Source organism: Heloderma suspectum, chromosome 7 (assembly GCF_057233095.1).
Source record: "Heloderma suspectum isolate Gila_16-S chromosome 7, 16-S_ref, whole genome shotgun sequence".
NCBI lineage: Eukaryota > Metazoa > Chordata > Lepidosauria > Squamata > Helodermatidae > Heloderma > Heloderma suspectum.
In genome coordinates, this window is record NC_139464.1 from 118,187,094 (window position 1) to 118,205,196 (window position 18,103).

General features: G+C 47.6%; 1 protein-coding gene across 6 annotated transcripts in view; it reads right to left on the reverse strand.

The window, feature by feature from the left end:
• Window positions 1-18,103, reverse strand: part of A4GALT (alpha 1,4-galactosyltransferase (P1PK blood group)) — a 90,955-nt gene that overhangs the window by 17,908 nt on the left and 54,944 nt on the right. The window contains exons 1-2 of one of the 6 annotated variants that reach the window (XM_084811203.1): window positions 9,881-10,399; window positions 5,333-6,233 (exon numbers count right to left, since the gene is read on the reverse strand). The exons of 1 other annotated variant lie outside the window; for it this stretch is intronic. The gene's annotated coding sequence lies outside the window, so the exon portion shown is untranslated. Of the gene's footprint in view, window positions 1-5,332; window positions 7,845-9,880; window positions 10,400-18,103 lie in introns of those variants that run through there. 4 more of the 6 variants (XM_084811200.1, XM_084811202.1, XM_084811201.1 and 1 more) reach the window with 4 other exon arrangements.

Sequence of the window (18,103 nt, forward strand, 5' to 3'; positions counted from 1 at the left end):
TGTATTTCCCATCCCTGCACAAACCAATTAGTGTCTCCTCAGAAGTAACTCCCATTGTGGTCAATGAGGCTTCTCCCTGAATAGAGATCCTGTGGGTTAAAATAGGGGCTGGTTTCTGTCTATGTATTTACTGCTCTCTTTCCCACAACAAACCCATTAGTGTCTCCTCAGAAGTAACTCCCATTGTACTGAATGAGGCTTATCTTCTGACTGCCCACATCAGTACTTACAGAGATCCCCTTCAATTGAAATGGCACAGTTTAAAACCCAGTTCCCTAAGTTCTGTAAAGCATGATCTCGAGGTTCCGATTCTCTGTTGTTTGCTTTACTGTCTTAGGAAGAAACTAATCCAAGCATTCATTATAGAGATCCTGCGGGTTACAATGGGGGCTGGTTTCTGTCTTTGTGTTTACTGCTCTCTTTCCCACAACAAAACTATTAGTGTCTCCTCAGAAGTAGCTCCCCTTGTGGTCAATGAGGCTTGCCCTCTGAATGCGCACATCAGAAATTACAGAGACCCCCCTCAATTGAAATGGCACAGTTTAACGCCCAATTCCCTAAGCGTGATCTCGAGGCTCCGATTCTCCGTTGTTTGCTTTATTGTCTTAGGAAGTAACTAATTCACAGCTTTGTTATAGAGATCCCGCGCAGTATTGGTTTGTTTAGAAAGGGGGCTAGTTTCCCATCCCTGTGTTCTCCCCCCACTTTCCCAGCACAAGCATATGTGTGTCTACTCAGAAGTACTCAAGCCTCAATTAGGCTTGGGGCTCATTAGGAGGTTTGTCTTACAAATGCGCACAAGGGGAAGTAACTACTTCCTTCCTTATGGAGCCTGGAAGGGAGGGGAAGCCTTTCTTATTGGCTGAGCAGCCCCTGCCACTCAGATGATGTTCACTCCGTCCCACCCACCCGGATGTTATGTGAAGCCACTTAGAATGGTGCGATGTACACCCTCGTGGAGCCCTGCCCGGACCAAAAGCGGCTCCTACAAAAATGCGGGTGAACCACTCCTCCCCTCTCCTTCCATTGCCATGGAAACAGGGCCTTGGAGAGATTGCCCAGCTGTTCTGTTGTATTAAAATAAAAATCAGATTTTTCTGAACTCTGGAAAAAATTGAAGCTGAAGGAAGAGGACATGGGAGGAGAATGCTTTCCTCATTTATTTATTTTAAAACACTTATATACAACTTCCCATTTCCAAGACAAACATGACATTATGCAGATATACCTTAAGAAGTGAATGTGCATAGCTTGATTATTCCATAGAAAATGCAGCCTAGGACCCAGCTTCACAGTGGCCTGGTTCGCACATAACACTTACCCATGCTATTGGTTGTTGAATTCTGGGTTGCTGGGATTTGTAAACCATGAACAATCCAGAAAGGGAACACATGGTTTGTTGTTGCGTTGTGAACTCTGGGTTGTTTAAACCATGGGTTGTTGTTATGTGTGAACCCAGAACTGTGAGTTGTTCATGGGTTGCTTTGCCAGGCTACAGAGGCCGTAGGCAAGACAAGAGTAGTGAAGAAGAAAAAACCCAGCCATTCTACATATCAGTACAAAGGAATTCTACAAAGGAATTTGAGATACCGGGAGGCAGTTGCCAAAGGGCAAGGGAAACAAACAGCCCAGGGAATGACAAAATAGACTACGGTTCATTTGATTGTCTGCCAGACTAACCATGGGAAGGGCAGCAAACCATGGGTTAAATAAACCATGGGTTAACATTATGGGTGAACCAGGCCAGTGTGCAAGCAGATTCAAAGTGATTTCCCTCTCTCGGGTATTCTCCAGACTCTAATCTAAAGCAGCCTTCTCCAACCCAGTGTTCTCCAGATTGTTAGACTACAACTCCCAATATGCCCAACCAGAATGGTTGGTTTTTGCATGCTGAGAGTTGTAGTCCAAAACATCTGGAGGGCACCAGGTCTGGAAAGGCTGGCCTAGAGAGAGTAGGTGAGGGACGTACAGTTTTGTTTCAAGGCCAGTTCATGGTCTTCATAGATCCTTGCATTGTATTGTTAACATTGTAACTGTTAATTATGTTCTATTTGGCTTGGGAAATTCCCTCGACTGGTAGATGGAGTGGGTGTGGAGTTTCTCCTTTTTCAAGCCAATTCTAGAGTGGAGGAAGTTTCAGATGTACTTTGTTCTTATTCTTGGAACATCACAAGGCACTATAGGGAAATTCTGTTCCCTATAGTGGTGTTGAAATTTAACATGCTGCTGTAGACCATGGAACACAACTAGATGGATTTAAAATTACTTTTAGGCTGCCTTTAAGGTATCTGCCTTTGACAAAGCTTGCTTCAAGCCTCATGATCATTGTAATTTTCTTTATATCTAGCAAATTAATAGGTAGCAGTACAACCATATATATGTGTGTGTATGTATGTATGTATGTGTATATATATATATATATATATATGAAGCTGGTGAGCACATTTGGGATTTTGAGAGTTTCATGAGTGCTCTCACAAAATGGCTGCCATGCCACAAAACACCCATTTTGGAGAAGGAAAACTGGTGAAGTGAAAAGAAAAGTGATTTATTAAAAAAAACCTAAGTTCAAGGTCAAAGTGGGTTCTGAGCTCAAAAACACAAAACCACTCTTTTGAACCTACAGGTTTCTGCTGCAGCACCCATTTCACAGAAGGCAAACTGATGAGGCTCAGAGACAAATAACTTGGCCAAGAAATTGAGTACAAGTAGGGATGTTGGAGAAATCTGCCACCGACTCCAGTGAGGCCGGATTCTTTGGAATCCGACCCCTGGAGTCCATGGTGGAACAGCCTCCCCACCCCACCGCCACCCCTGAAATCCCCCCAGGATGGACCTACCTGGCGGCGGATGCGGCGGCGGCTCCGGCTCATCTTCTGGACGCTGCCAGGCTGCTGCGGCGGCAAATAGCGGCAATTGTAACGGCTGCCATTTGCATGCCTGCATTAGGCCGTGATAGGCTACGTGTCAGGGTGGACACTGAGCCCATAGAATCCCAGAGTAGTTCTGATTCTGAGGAAGAGCAGTCGCTCCTGGGAGAGGAGCACGCTCCTCTTTCCCAGGACCAACAGCTGACGGAGATTCCTCCCACCAGCATTCCTAGATTAGAAAGCAGTCCAGGGAGTGACAGAGCGCAGGAAGTAGTCTTGGTGGACGCGCGACGCCGACGCAGAGAGCGGCGCCAAATGGAGGGCGCAGAAAAGAGGCGTAGTGCCCGGTTGGCGCGCAAACAACGGCTGCACCCAGAGGATCCAAGGGAAAAGGGGAGGGACTCTCCCTAGTCCTTAAGTTCAGGGGTCTGCCAGTAATTCCCTTTCAAACGGGGACCAACTGTTCCAACTTAGGGCATAGGTACTGTGCTGCTCAGATCTAGTTGCAAACGGTAGAGTTGTTAAGTTGTAAAAGAAGAATAAAGCTTTGAAAGGAATCCCTTTGTCTGTGTCTGGACTTGGCTACTGGATTAGACTGAGAGAGCCCTCCAAGGAGCCCTTGACACTGCGTAAATACTTACGTAGCTATCATGGCAAAGAGCAGGGGTGCAAATGGCAGCCGCTACACCATTTGCGCCCCTGCTCTTTGCTGTGATAGGCTACATAAGTATTTACCTAGCCTATCATGGTAAAAGGCAGGGACGCAAATGGCATAGCGGCCGCCATTTGCATCCCTGCCTTTTGCCGTGATAGGCTACGTAAATACTTACGTAGCCTATCACGGCCTAATGAAAGGACGCAAATGGTGGCTGCTACAACAGCCGCCATTTGCAGCCGCAGCAGCCCGGCAGCGGCTGGAAGTCTGGCTGCGGCCAGCCCTGGCCGGTGGCTCCACGGCACTGCCGCAGAGCGGAGCCGGCTGGGGAGGATTCCGGGGGGAGGGACGGATTGCCTCCCCCCCACTGCGGATGCCCCGGACCAGAACCGGGTGAGTAATCTGCCCATCCCTAAGTACAAGGCAGCAGTAGAGTCTGAGCCCCAAATGCCAAATCACATATTTGTGTCCACAAAGCACAACAAAATATCCATTTCACAGAAGACAAACTGGTGATGCTCAGAGAAACACACAATAAGCAGGACACCCACCCACACCACACAACCACACACACACATACACAAAAGGAAAAACTCAGGTAAAACACACACACACCACATACACACACATTCAAAACTCAACACCACAAAAAACAACAAGCTAACACACACACACACACACCACTTCTCCCCCCGCCTTTCCAAAGGCAAAACCCACCTCCCATGGAAGACACCTGCCCTCACTACCTATCACCCCCTCTAGGCCCCCAAGATTCTCCCTACCACCCCCAGCTTACATTTTTTCTTTTTTCTGGGCAGCCAGGCACACTTCAAAATGAAGTGCTAGACTACAGTCACCTACCATTTTTTATTTTCTAAGAATGCCATGTGAAGCCCATAGGCATGCTTGGTAATAAAGATGGCAATGTGGACTGGTGCTTTTCAGCATGCTTTCCACCCAGGGGTGTGTGTGTGTGTGTGTGTGTGTGTGTGTGCAATGCATAATTTTTAAAATTCTAAAAAATAAATAAACGAGGAGAGGCAGGGAACCTGGTGGGTGCAAAGGAGTCCACGGAGCTGCCGGCCGGCTCCAGCCCTGTTATTTGCAGTAATAGCCTATTACTGCAAAGAACGGGGACGTAAATGGGATCCGCTACGCGGATGCCATTTGTGTCGCAGCGGCCAGAAATCCTCCCCCAGCTGGCAGCTCCGCAGACTTGCCGCGGAGCAGAGCTGGCCAGGGCCGGCGAGGATTCTGGGGGGGGAGGGATGGATGCCCCCCCCCGCGGACCCAAAGTAAGGGGGGTTCCCACACCCCTACTGCGGCCCAGTCCCATCCCCCCCCCGGTCCGTGGAAAAATTGTCTTCCACGGACTGGTCCCTGGTCCCAAAAAGGTTGGGGACTTCTAGTGTAAGGGACTAAAAATTGAAGACAAGCTAAACTATCAACTCACCCTAACAAAACCTTTAACAAACATTCCCCAGCATTCAGGCAATGATTCCACTAGAACAGATACCAGAACATAAGGACAGTTGGGGGGTATGGAAACTATGGCAACTGTAGGTAATATTGTTGCTGAGACCTCAGGAATGTCTCCTGCCCAACCAACAGTTCCTGTGAATTTCCTCCATTGGAAGCAGGCTTGGTGAGCATAAACTTTCAGTTAGCTATCAGTCTAATAATATTATACAGCAAAATTGCAGGCTATCCCTGACTGCTGGGTTGAAGAGGAGGCTAGTAAAAAAATAATAAAATTACATCCTTTTGTTATATTATAGTTGAAAATAAAGAGTTGTGTTCACCTTACCTGGCTGTCCTCTTGAGACTGAAGTGAAGCCAGACGTTCTGAGTCCTGCTTTGCTGAAAAGTGTACAAGATGCTGAATGTTTCTTAAGCACTCATGGCCCTTTAGTCTATTGCAATCAAAGTTACATCAGTTAGGAAAGAGTTTCTTCTTCTTCTTCTTCTCCTGCTTCTTCTTTTTCTTTATATCAAAGCCACTGCCCTGTCTATGGCTGGTGAAACTACTGGGTGAGGAACTGATAAAGTACCTGAAAGTAGGGATGTTGGAGAATTGGAGGCGGAGGATTGGAGGTGGAACGGCACTTGGCTGCTTCTTGCTTGGCGGCCGCTTACCTTGCCACCTGACGACCAGAGCTGTTCACCTCCTCCCTGCCAATCACCATTTCTTAAAAAAAAAAACCAAAAAAAAAACGATCGGCAGGATGTGCCCATGGACATATATGCAAATAGAGCCATGAATCCTGCATATACGTCTAAGGGGTTTCTCTATCAGCACAATAAAGCAAGAGCATTTGTTTTGACAGAGCAGTTTCAATTAACTGCTGGGATTTATAAACAAGAGGCGATTGTGGCTTTTGGATGGTTTCTTCGCCTGTGTCCCTGGCAGCTTCCGGTGGGGTGCCAGGGAGCAGAGGACCGTTGCCCGTGTCCTCCTGTTCTTTCCAGGTGACAGAAGGAAGCAAGGGTCGCCTAAATGGCTTTATCCGGCTGCAATGTGTCCATTTGCTAGAACCCACAAGCTTTATACACGAGTGGCTGGTTGGTCCCATCAAATAAGGCCCCTCCCACCCTTCCTTTAAAGCTTTTTTATTCTACTTTTTCAGCAACACCTCGTCTTTTGTCTGGAAGAGATGGATAGGTGCATCTAACAGCAATCTCTGGAACGGAATGGAATAAGCTCGTAGCTGTGAAAGAACAGACTGTAGAGAAGTCAACTGATCTCTTAGCATCTGATTACCTATCTCCCACTTGACTTCCTCCCTCCTTCTGCAGTGTACCCGAGGCAGGAACCTAAACATTAGCTCAAAGGGGGACAGCTTTATGTCTTTTCCTGGCATTTTTCGAAGCTTTGTCAAAGCTATTGGCAGAGCCTCTACCTAAGTGAGTCTTACCCCTTGCTGGAGCTTGGTTAGAGTCTCCTTGAGACTCCGATTGGTTCTTTCAACCTGCCTACTCGCCTGGGGTCTCTAAGGGCAGTGTGAGTGCCACTCTACCCCCAGAGCTCGTGCCGTACACCACCTCCTGTAACAACTTAGCAACTACAGTTTTTGCTTGACAGTTTCTGCATGGGAATGCTTTTACTCACCCTGTCATTTGACACACTATTACAAGCAAGTATCTGCAACCCCTACACGGTGGCATTTCAGCAAAATTAATCTGCACCCTCTGGAAGGGATAATATGCCCATGGTCGCCCTCCCTTTGGTGGAGGGGGTGCCCTGGGGGAATTAATTTTCTGGCAAACCTCACATGTTGCTGCTAATCGATGGGCGTGTACAGTTAGGCCAGGAGAGACGAACAGCCTCTTGCAATGGTCAATCATAGCTGATGCCCCAGGATGTCCAAGAGAGTGATGCACTTGTTCTAAGATAGCTCCCTGCAGGGTCTGCGGTAGGAGCAGTCTCCCATCTGTCATCTGGATCCATCCGTCGCCACGGGGACTTACTCTGTGTTCTTGCGCCATCTGTAACTCGGAAGGGGAGTATGTGGGGCGGCTCCTCTCTTCTGGGTAAGACAAGAAATGTCTCTTGGATTCTTTCTTTGGCTGCCCTCTTTGCGGCCTCATTTGCCCTTAAGCAACTCGGCCAGCCTCTTGCCACGACATCAAGGACCTTGGAGTAATATCCCACCGGCCTCCAGGAAGGGCCCTTTCGCTAGCAAAGTACTCTCGAGGCTACGCCTTTATTTCTATGCACATAGAGTCTAAATGGTCGACTGGGATTTGGTATGGCCAGGGCAGGTGGCGACACAAGGGCAGCTTTGAGACTGAGGAAAGACTTCTTTATCTTTTTGCAGCGCCTCATACAGCGGTCGCGCCGTCTCCCCATCTATGTAGACAAGAGGGTGGGCAGCTGGCTGGGGTTGAGGCACATGGAGATCTACCCAGGAGGAGATTTTATATCCCACAGAGTTGCGTCAGGGCAGGGCCCCTAGAGGTCTTTATCACCAATGCCCTCTTTTAAAGGTGTAGTTGGTCCCAATGTCAGCAGAAGAGCTGGAACGGCTAATGGCACGCAGACTGACGGAGCCCAATTTGCTTGAGACTTTTGCAATAGACTCCCTGCTTGCATCAGGAGAATCCAAAAGAGGGGGAGCCTTTACTGCTTGCTGGCTGCCTGGCTGCTGCAGGGCTCCACTGACTCGCCTGTGGAACATCTTGCGGATGCTGCCTATTGATTTTTTTTTCTTTTTCTCATCATCATTTCATCCACCATAGACTGCAGGCAGATGCTCAGCATTATGGCCTGCAGGCTGGTGATTGTGACCCACTGTAGGCAGTCTTTATTTATCAGGTACTTAAAGGCAAGTTCTAGCTTCACCTCTGACTTGCCAGCGGTAGGGCCTGATGTCTCATTGTGCACGGGGACCGAGGAAGTGACCCGCCAGCAGCGCATTCGGGTCACCTTGAAACTTCCCTCCTTGATCTGGTCATTGGGCAGCTTGACCTGGAAGTTCAGCTTACTATTCTCAGCCCCCACAATGATGTGGCAGCCCTTTTCAGGGAAGTCTGTGATGCAGGGGTCAAATTTGAGATAGCTGTAATACTTGAGGGTCTGTGCCAAGCGGATGAACTCCTTCTTGGAGACCTTATATTGTAGGGACTTCAGCTGACGGTGTTGCCAACTTGGCACGAGAGGCCCTTCCAACCCCAGCCCAAACTAGGGGATTGACTCTGTTTTCTATTAAGCACCAGTCCTCATCTGCCTCTGGGGTGGGCTCCTCTGCGACCTTTGAAAGGGCCATTTGATAGTTATTGCTCTGTTGCTTGGGGAGCTGTACTTCTATCCTTCCGTCAGAAGTGAAAGCAATCTCAATTTGGAGCTTAGTCAATAAGTCCCTTCTTAACAATGCCACCGGACAGGAGGGGGTACAGACAAATGCATGTGCTAGGTGTGTTTTCCCAACCTTGGTGAGCAAGGGACGAGAAAGGGGCACTCGGGTTGCCCTTCCCTCGACCCCCATTATGGTGGTGGATCCCCCACTTCCCGTTGGTGGTTGGCTAAGGGGGGAGGATGGACAGGGCGACCCCTGTATCTACAAGGGCATCGTAGGAGCAGCCCCCAACTTTAATTTTGACTATGGGGTCCCGTCTTTGCCTCAGAGACGGCTCAGAGGGGGCTGGGCCCCGGTCTGTCTTAGTCTCTTTCTTGTTCATGCAAAATCCTTTCTGCCCCCCCCCCCTCCAAACCCTCCTCTCTCTCTTTTTGCTTCAAGGCTTCACAGTCACGCTTCCAGTGCCTAATTTTCTTACAGAAGGCACACTGGTCTTTTCTCAGGGAGGACCCCTTCCTCCCTCCTTTTCCTCTCTTCTTAGCTCCTCCTTTGTTGGGTCTGAGAACCGCAGCGAGGAGCTTCGCTTGCCTCTTGTCTTTCATAAACTTTCTGAGCTCTACTAAAACACTTAGGTCAGCCACCAATCTTCTCTTAACTTTCTGCAACTTCTTTCTGATGTCTTGGCAACTATTTCCCACAAACTGAGTCGTGAGAATCCTTAAATTATTTGGGTCCTTCAAGTCAATGTCAGTATACTTGGCGAAGGCTTCCCTTAGCCTTTGGAGGAACACGGCAGGAGGTTCATTTTTGTCTTGTTTTAAAGTCAGGACTTTTTGCAAATTGGGGGCCCCCCGCGCAGTTTGCTTCATGCCTGCTAAAACGAACCGAAAATACTCAGCATGTAGCTGTTTCTGTGCCGCCATGGCTACCCCCCAATTGGGCCGTCCTGTGGGCAGAGCTGCTGCCGTCTCATCCTCAGTTGCCTGGGGGTGTTCCTCTCTAAACCTGGCCCATGCCCCCGCAAGGATGGTTGGTTTCTTATTGACCATCACAGAAGGGGCCAGAGACATGCATTTGACAACCCACGGAGCGGGCTTGCCGCCAAGGGGTACGCAGGTCGCCCATGAATCAATATAGGGGAACTGGTCTCAACTTCCCCTCTGTGTTACTATTATATGCACAGCAGATACCAGGGTTGGGTCAAAAGACCCCTCGGGTGGCCATTTGGGTTCTACTACCGGCCATTCCCGGGCACAAAGAAGGACAAGGCGATCCTTTGTCATCTTAGTTCTATAATCTTGCTTAAAATGTGACCAGTTGCGCAAACAACACTCAAAGGGCATATGGGACTCTCCTGTAGGCCTGGATTGGGACCCGCCCATGCCGGTGGGGATTTCAATCAACAATTCTTGCGCTTCGCCCTCCTCTGACCCAGCCCGTCTCCAGGGTAGGGAAATGCAGATCGGGGTTCCTCACTCGCTTCGCCCGTAGGCGTCTCACACAATCACAAACACACCACCGTCCCACATTTATCCCCTAATGTAAGCTGTTTCACTTACCCCAAAAGCCTCTTCTGTCCCGCCCGCAGCTGCGTCCAGCTGCTTTATTGATTCACTGCCGGTGCCTAAAAGGAGTGATCACGTCTCCCTCTTCCTCTGGCGTTGGTCCCCAAGCGCTTTTGCCGCCGCTGTCGTGAGGAGAAGGCAGTGTAAACAACCGCCTGTGGCCACTTCTCCTCCACGGCCCCTCGGTTCAGCGCAAAGGGGACGCGCCCCGAAGCAGGATCCGAGTCACGGCACCAAATTGTTAGATAAAAAGTTCTTGCTTCTGGTTGAAAGAAAGGATGCCAGACAGGCAGCAGTGGATCCAACACTATTTTATTGAACGTTTTGCAAAACGGGTGCAGAGCAGTCAGCAGTCTGGACCCCGAGCTAAGCAAGCATAAGTCTTTTTATACCCCCTCCCCTTTACAATTTTTTGTTAGCCACAACATGTCAACTGACTGAGCCGTTAGCTGACTCCTTAGAGCACGACTGTGTCAACATGTTTATTTCTGATTATGCTTATGTGATTGTCTCACCAGACTTCCCCTTTTTAACAGATGTACACTGCCACTGGACATGTGTCCGGTAGGCTCATAATTATGACTAATAGCTCAAAGGTCTAGCAAAGAGCTGACAGCCAAAGAATAAGAGGACAGTCTTTTTCTAACAGTAGTAGTGGGAGACTCCTTGCTGCGTGGGGTCGAGACCCAAGTATGTCGCGAAGACCCATGGACTCGCCAGGTATGTTGTCTCCCGGGAGGACAGATTAGAGACGTGACTGAAAGGTTGCCTGCGCTCATAAAGCCCACTGACAGGTATCCCTTTCTTCTCATCCATGTGGGAACAAATGATACCGCCAAGCGGAGCTACGAAGAGATCACGTCAGACTTTGAAGCTTTGGGAAGAAAACTCAAGAACTTTGTGGCCCAGATAGTTTTCTCATCCATCCTTCCAGTAGTTAGAAGAGGGATAGAAAGGGAACGAAAAATACTCCGGGTGAATGACTGGCTACGAAGGTGGTGCCGACGAGAGAGATTTGGATTCTGGGACCACGGGCTATACTTCCTGGAAGATGGGCTGTTGGCTAGGGATGGGTTGCACCTCACAAAGGATGGGAAGAATGTGTTTGGCCACAGCATGAAGAACTTCATCAGGAGGGCTTTAAACTGAATCCTACGGGGAAGGGAGATGTAATGTTGGGGGTAACGATGGACGTAGGCGCATGCACTGCAATGGAGAGAACAGCTCTGATAGCACCCAATAATAGTCTTCAGACACATGTAGGAAGAAAGCCAGACTATGAAGCACATGGTCTTCGATGTCTATATACTAATGCCCAGAGTATGGGAAACAAACAGAACGAACTTGAACTCTTAATACAAGAGGGAAATTATGACCTGATAGGTATAACTGAGACTTGGTGGGATGACTCTCATGACTGGAATACAGCAATTGAAGGATATAACTTGTTCAAAAAGAACAGGAGGAACAGAAAGGGAGGTGGGGTTGCACTGTATGTGAAAAATACATATCTCTGCACAGAAATACAGGAGGAGGAGCTTGGTAGCCCCATCGAGAGCATCTGGGTTGAAATAAATGGAGCAAAGAATAAAAGGAACCTGGTGGTCGGAGTCTACTATCGGCCACCCAATCAAGGAGAAGACAAGGATGAAACTTTTGAAAAGCAAATAGCCAATGTTTTAAGGAAGCATGATGCAGTAGTAATGGGGGACTTCAATTTCCCCGATATTTGTTGGGAGACAAATTCTGCAAAACATGGCCCCTCCAGGAAATTCCTGACTTGTGTGGCGGATAACTTCCTCCTACAGAAAGTAGAGGAAGGAACTAGAGGATCGGCTATCCTTGACTTGATCCTAACCAACAGAGATGACTTAGTGAATAAAGTAGCAGTTACAGGAACTCTGGGGGAAAGTGACCATGTTGTACTTGAGTTCTTGGTTCTAAGGGAAGCAAAAGCCGAGTGTAGTCAAACGCGTACCCTGGATTTTAGGAAAGCTGATTTTAATAAACTCAGAACAATGATCAGTAAGGTCCCATGGCAAGCGATGCTAGCGAGAAAAGGAGTCCAAGATGGGTGGGAGCTTTTAAAAAAGGAAATTCTCAAGGCACAATCACAAGCAATTCCAACAAGAAGAAAAGGTGGAAGACAACAGAAGAAGCCAATGTGGCTTCACAAAAAGCTTAGGGATGACCTGAAAACAAAAAAGGACACATATAGGAAGTGGAAAGAAGGCCAAGTAACAAAGGAAGAGTACAGGCAGGTAGCACAGAATTGCAGGGATGGCGTAAGGCTAAAGCTGAGAATGAGCTGAGGTTAGCAAGGGATGTTAAAAACAACAAAAAGGCTTTCTTCAGCTACGTGCATAGTAAAAGGCAGAGGAAAGAAATGGTGGTTCAGCTATTAAATAAGGATGGCAAAACGATAACAGATGACAAAGAAAAGGCAGAGGTGCTCAATTCCTACTTTGGCTCAGTCTTCTCCCAAAAGAGGGTCTATGACCCCCCTGGCAAAGGCGAAGTACAGGCTGAAGGGGCAGGATTGCAGCTTGAGATCGACAGGCATATGGTCAAGGAACATCTAATTACTTTGAATGAGTTCAAATCTCCAGGGCCAGATGAAATGCATCCTAGAGTAATAAAGGAACTGGCAGAAGAACTCTCAGAACCGCTGTCTGTTCTCTTTGAGAAATCATGGAGGACGGGGGAAGTGCCAGATGACTGGAAGAGGGCTAATGTTGTCCCTATCTTCAAAAAGGGTAAAAAGGAGGAACCTGGGAACTACAGACCAGTCAGTCTGACATCAATCCCTGGGAAAATTCTGGAGCAGATCATAAAGCAATCCATCTGGAAGCACCTTGACAACAATGCTGTGATTACTCAAAGCCAACATGGATTTGTCAAAAACAAGTCCTGCCAGACAAATCTGATCTCATTTTTTGATCAAGGAACCTCCCTTGTAGACCGTGGGAATGCTGTAGACATCATATACCTCGACTTCAGCAAAGCTTTCGACAAAGTGCCCCATGATATCTTGATGAGCAAACTAGCTCAAAGTGGGCTAGATGAAACAACGATCCGGTGGATCCACAGTTGGCTACAGAATCGGACTCAAAGAGTGCTTCTCAATGGGACCTTCTCAAACTGGGGAGAGGTAACGAGTGGGGTACCGCAGGGCTCAGTCCTGGGCCCAGTGCTCTTCAACATTTTTATTAATGACTTGGAGGAGGAGGTGCAGGGAATGCTGATCAAATTTGCAGATGACACAAAATTGGGAGGGACAGCTAATACTTTGGAAGACAGAAACAAAATTCAAAGTGATCTGGATAGACTGGAGCGCTGGGCAGAAAACAACAGAATGACATTTAATAGGGATAAATGCCAAGTTCTGCACCTAGGAAAAAGAAACCAAATGCACAGTTACAAGATGGGGGATACGTGGCTCAACCACACTACAAGTGAGAAGGATCTTGGAATTGTTGTAGATCACAAGCTGAATATGAGCCAACAATGTGATGTGGCTGCAAAAAAGGCCAATGCTATTTTGGGCTGCATTCATAGAAGCATCGCTTCCAAATCCCGGGAAGTACTAGTTCCCCTCTACTCACCACTGATTAGGCCTCATCTGGAGTACTGTGTCCAGTTCTGGGCACCACACTTGAAGAAGGATGCAGACAAACTGGAGAGGGTTCAGAGGAGGGCAACAAAGATGATCAGGGGACTGGAAACAAAGCCCTATGAAGAGAGACTGAAAGAACTGGGCATGTTTAGCCTTGAGAAGAGAAGACTGAGGGGAGATATGATAGCACTCTTCAAGTACTTGAAAGGTTGTCACAGAGAAGAAGGCCAGGATTTCTTCTTGATCATCCCAGAGTGCAGGACATGGAATAATGGGCTCAAGTTACAGGAAGCCAGATTCCGGCTGAACATCAGGAAAAACTTCCTGACTGTCAGAGCAATACGACAATGGAACCAATTACCTGGGGAAGTGGTGGGCTCTCCCACACTGGAGGCCTTCAAGACGAGGCTGGACAGCCATTTGTCAGGGATGCTCTGACTTGGATTCCTGCATTGAGCAGGGGGTTGGACTCGATGGCCTTGTAGGCCCCTTCCAGCCCTATTATTCTATGATTCTATGATTCTATATGTTATTCAGCAATACACTAATCAAAATCCTCATGATTACCTGGGCATGAGGATTTTGATCAGTGAATTGCCTAACGATCTACTATACATCACCTATACGTTAGCTGCATTTGCTGCATTTGCTGTGGCAACCAAGAAGGTAAGTTCCAGCTTTTTCAAAAATCTCCATAGATCTAATATATACTACATTTAGGATTCCTTTTTCTTTCCTGTCTGAGAACATCGACAATGGCAGTACAGCCATTTTTATTTCTAATTTTATTTCTTTGTTTATAATTAACATTTCTATGCCACCTTTATACACCTATCTGCTAAAAAAGAGAGCCGGTGTGATGTAGTGGTTAGAGTGTTGGTCTGGGACTCGGGAGATCTGGGTTCTAGTCCCCACTCAGCCATAAAGCTCACTGGGTGACTTTGGGCCAGTCACTGACTCTCAACCTAACCTACCTCACAGGGTTGTTGTGAGGATAAAATGGAGAGGGGTAAGATGACCATGTAAATGCCTTGGGTTCCTTGCAAGAGGAAAAAAGGCAGAGTATAAATATTATTATTATTATTATTATTATTATTATTATTAATTGAGGCTGTGTATAACAAGTTAAAACAATAAAACCTTAAAAACATAAAAAATAAACAGTAAAAATGAATGGTTGTACTCTATTTAATGATATTGCTGTAAGCTGCCTTGGGAGAGCTTCTGGCCACCTGAAAGGTGGCCAAGGAAGGTTTTAAAATAAATAAATAAATAAATAAAATATTATATTTATGTTATGACTGAATCTTTGCATATTGGTTTTATACCATTTATTTTACAGAATCTTATTTCATTATATAGCCTTTGGCTATCCACAAAAAAAAGTTACAGACTGTCCTGGAATATGAGAGACGTTTTAGAAAAAACAACTCATCCTCCTTATTCTCTCCCTCCTGCTGAAGGGAGGGACAAGAAAGGTGTGTGTGTATCGGGGAACAATAGAAGTGTTTTGGGGCACAGAATATGAGAGAAAAGGGGAGAGGGATGGAGAGATCTGAACCGAGAGTCAGAGACTGGAAAGCATAGGAACACAGGAAGCTGCCTCATACTGAGTCAGTCCACTGGCCCATCTAGCCCAGTATTGTCAACACTGACTGGCAGCCGTCCTTCAGGGTATCTGGCATGAAACATCTCCTAGCCTAGTCCTCGGGCAGAACAGCTAATCATTTCTGGGCAGAGAGAAGTTTGCTGTTTCACTTCGCTTTAGGGCAGAGGTGATACCCTCTGCTGAGGTAATTCTTACTCAGGAAGAAGGCAGGCCCTCACCATTTTCAGTCTTCCACAACCCACACCAGTACAGTGTGCCACAACTACGAAACGAATATGCGCAGCGTGAGTAACTCAAGCACATGGTCTCATCCACGGGCTACGCATCGAGTCAGCGGAAGATGGCGGCTCCAATTATGGTGGGGCTGCAAATCCATTCCGGGTTTCAGTCAGAACCAGCCGGAACTTTAAAGGAGCTATCCAAGGTGCTGAACCCATTTTGGGGATAGGGTTCAGCACTTTGGATGGCCCTTTAGAGTTCTGACTGGTTCTGACTGAAGCCCAGAAGGAATGCACTGCCCCACTGACATGGGACCACCAGCCTCCATGACATGTGCTCTTCCCTAAGGAGACAACCCTATTCTGTCAATCCAGCAGCAGCTTAGAGCCACCTATATACCCTTTCCCAACAATGGGTACATACATATTCTGAACCTGTTTCCTGCAGTCAATGGCCAGGTGAAAATGCAAATTAAGAAAAGATAAATATTGATAAAACTACCATTTTAAATAGGTCTAGACAAGTCAAGATCCCGTTACCTTGGATCTCAACTTAACTGCCACACAAAAGAACGCTGCAACCTTTTCAGTAACTACAGGGATGATGTCAGCTAAACAATAAGAGAGACAGAACATATTACCTCTACCAGGAAGCTTAGATAATCAAGGCAAAAGTAGTTATCTCCTGATACCATGAGAAAAATTACATTATAATAATACATGCATCACAAATCAAATCTCTAAATCTCCTGAGTACAAAGGCAATAAGACCTCAGTGGAAAACAAATACTGAATCTCCTCTCTAACATGGCAGATAGTAAAACATTAAGACGGGCCACTGTAAAAGAAACCTTTTACAACCTCAGCATAAAGCTTATGAACTAGTATATGGAAATCAGGAACCAGGACCTGGTACCAAGCTATTCTGGTTGGTTTTTCACAATGTTCCTTGATTTGTACCTAAAATTGCAGTGAATCTCTTTGATCATCTATGCCGGCTGTTATTTAATTGTATTACAGCTTTATTTAGGGCAGGTATAGTCAAGCTGGTGCCCACCAGATGTTTTTCCGGAGGGGGGATTTTTCTTTTGCTCCATTCACTTGTATGGGGAACTCCATGGACGAGCAAATGCTGTGGAGGCAAGTGGTCCCATGTCAGTGGGGGCTTCAGGCAGAACCAGGCAGAACTCTAAGGGGCTATCCAAAGTGCTGAACCCTAAAATGTGTTAAGAGCTTTGGATAGCTCCTTTAGAGTTTGGAATTGCTTCATTCACTTGCAGGGGGGGGGGGAGAGAGAGAGAGACTGACTAGCCAGAGAAAGGGGAGGGGTAGAAAGTGGGACCAAAGTGCGAGACAGACAGACAGACAGACAGACTGACTAGCCAGAGAAAGGGGAGGGGTAGAAAGTGGGACCAGAGAGAGAGAGAGAGAGAGAGAAGGGAGGGGGAGGGAGGGAGGGAGGGAGGGAAGGGAAGGGAAGGGAAGGGAAGGGAAGGGAAGGGAAGGGAAGGGAGGGGAAGGGAGGGGAGGGGAGGGGAGGGGAGGGGAAGGGAAGGGAAGGGAAGGGAAGGGAGGGGAAGGGGGGGGAAGGGAAGGGAAGGGAGGGGAAGGGAAGGGAGGGGAGGGGAAGGGAAGGGAAGGGAAGGGAGGGGAAGGGATGGGAAGGGAGGGGAAGGGAGGAGAGGGGAAGGGAGGAGAGGGGAAGGGAGGGGAGGGGAAGGGAGGAGAGGGGAAGGGAGGGGAAGGGAGGAGAGGGGAAGGGAGGGGAAGGGAAGGGAGGGGAAGGGAAAGGAAAGATGGGGGGCAGATAGAGAGGAATCAGAAAGAGACAGAGACAAAAGACAGAGAGAGACAAGAGAGAGCATATTCATGTACACACAAATACAAATAATGGGGGGCACACACACCCCAGCAGCCAATTTGTGCTGGTGCCCAGGGCATTTTTTTTCAAGATGCCCAGTGTGCCCAAGGGCCTGCAATGTTTCAAGACCCCAGATTTAGATAACAACGCCTGCTGTTGTGATGTGGCCATCTCGAAGCCTCCTGGGCTCCAGCAAGCCGGAGCCAATGAGGAAGACAGAAGAGCCCTCCCTGCTCCTCAGGCCATTGTGGGCGACCTTGACAACGCACAGCCCTACCAGAGCACGGCATCAGCATCACATCAGTGGTGCCTGCAGCCAGAGCCAGGACTCAGGATACAGACTCAACGAGAGACTGAGTCCGGAGCCATGGTTTCTTCTGGAGATAGAAGTCGTGTGTGGCTGAGCAAAATCTCTGTGTGTGTGTGTGTGGGTGTATTAAATTTTTGTTTCTGAATTCTGGGAGGGCGGGGCAGCCTGCAAAACTGGCAGCCAACTTGAATTCTTCCAGACGCTTTTACAACTTGGTTGCAGCTCTAGCCTCTGCCAATTCATTTTCAAGGCTCGAGGCTCTGTGAATTGATTTTTAAATCCTGGGTGTAGCTCTAGGCTCTGCAAATTATTCAGAAGAACAGCTGTTTATTCAGATAATGTTCCTTCATTCTACCCTCTTTATTATTTGTCCTTTGTAAAATATAAAACATCCCCCCCTCGCAAAACTACCTTTTTAGAAACACAACTAAAAAGTCAGATGCGCTTTTGAGCATTACATGCTGCAGTTTATTGGTATGGGAGCAGGTTGCATTTCATCTATCTATTTTGCTCCAAAATATCCCCCCCCCCCCGCCACCATCGCTGCCTTATCCCAGGAGTGTTCCATTCCCCCCAGACTAGCATTTACGGCATCAATATATT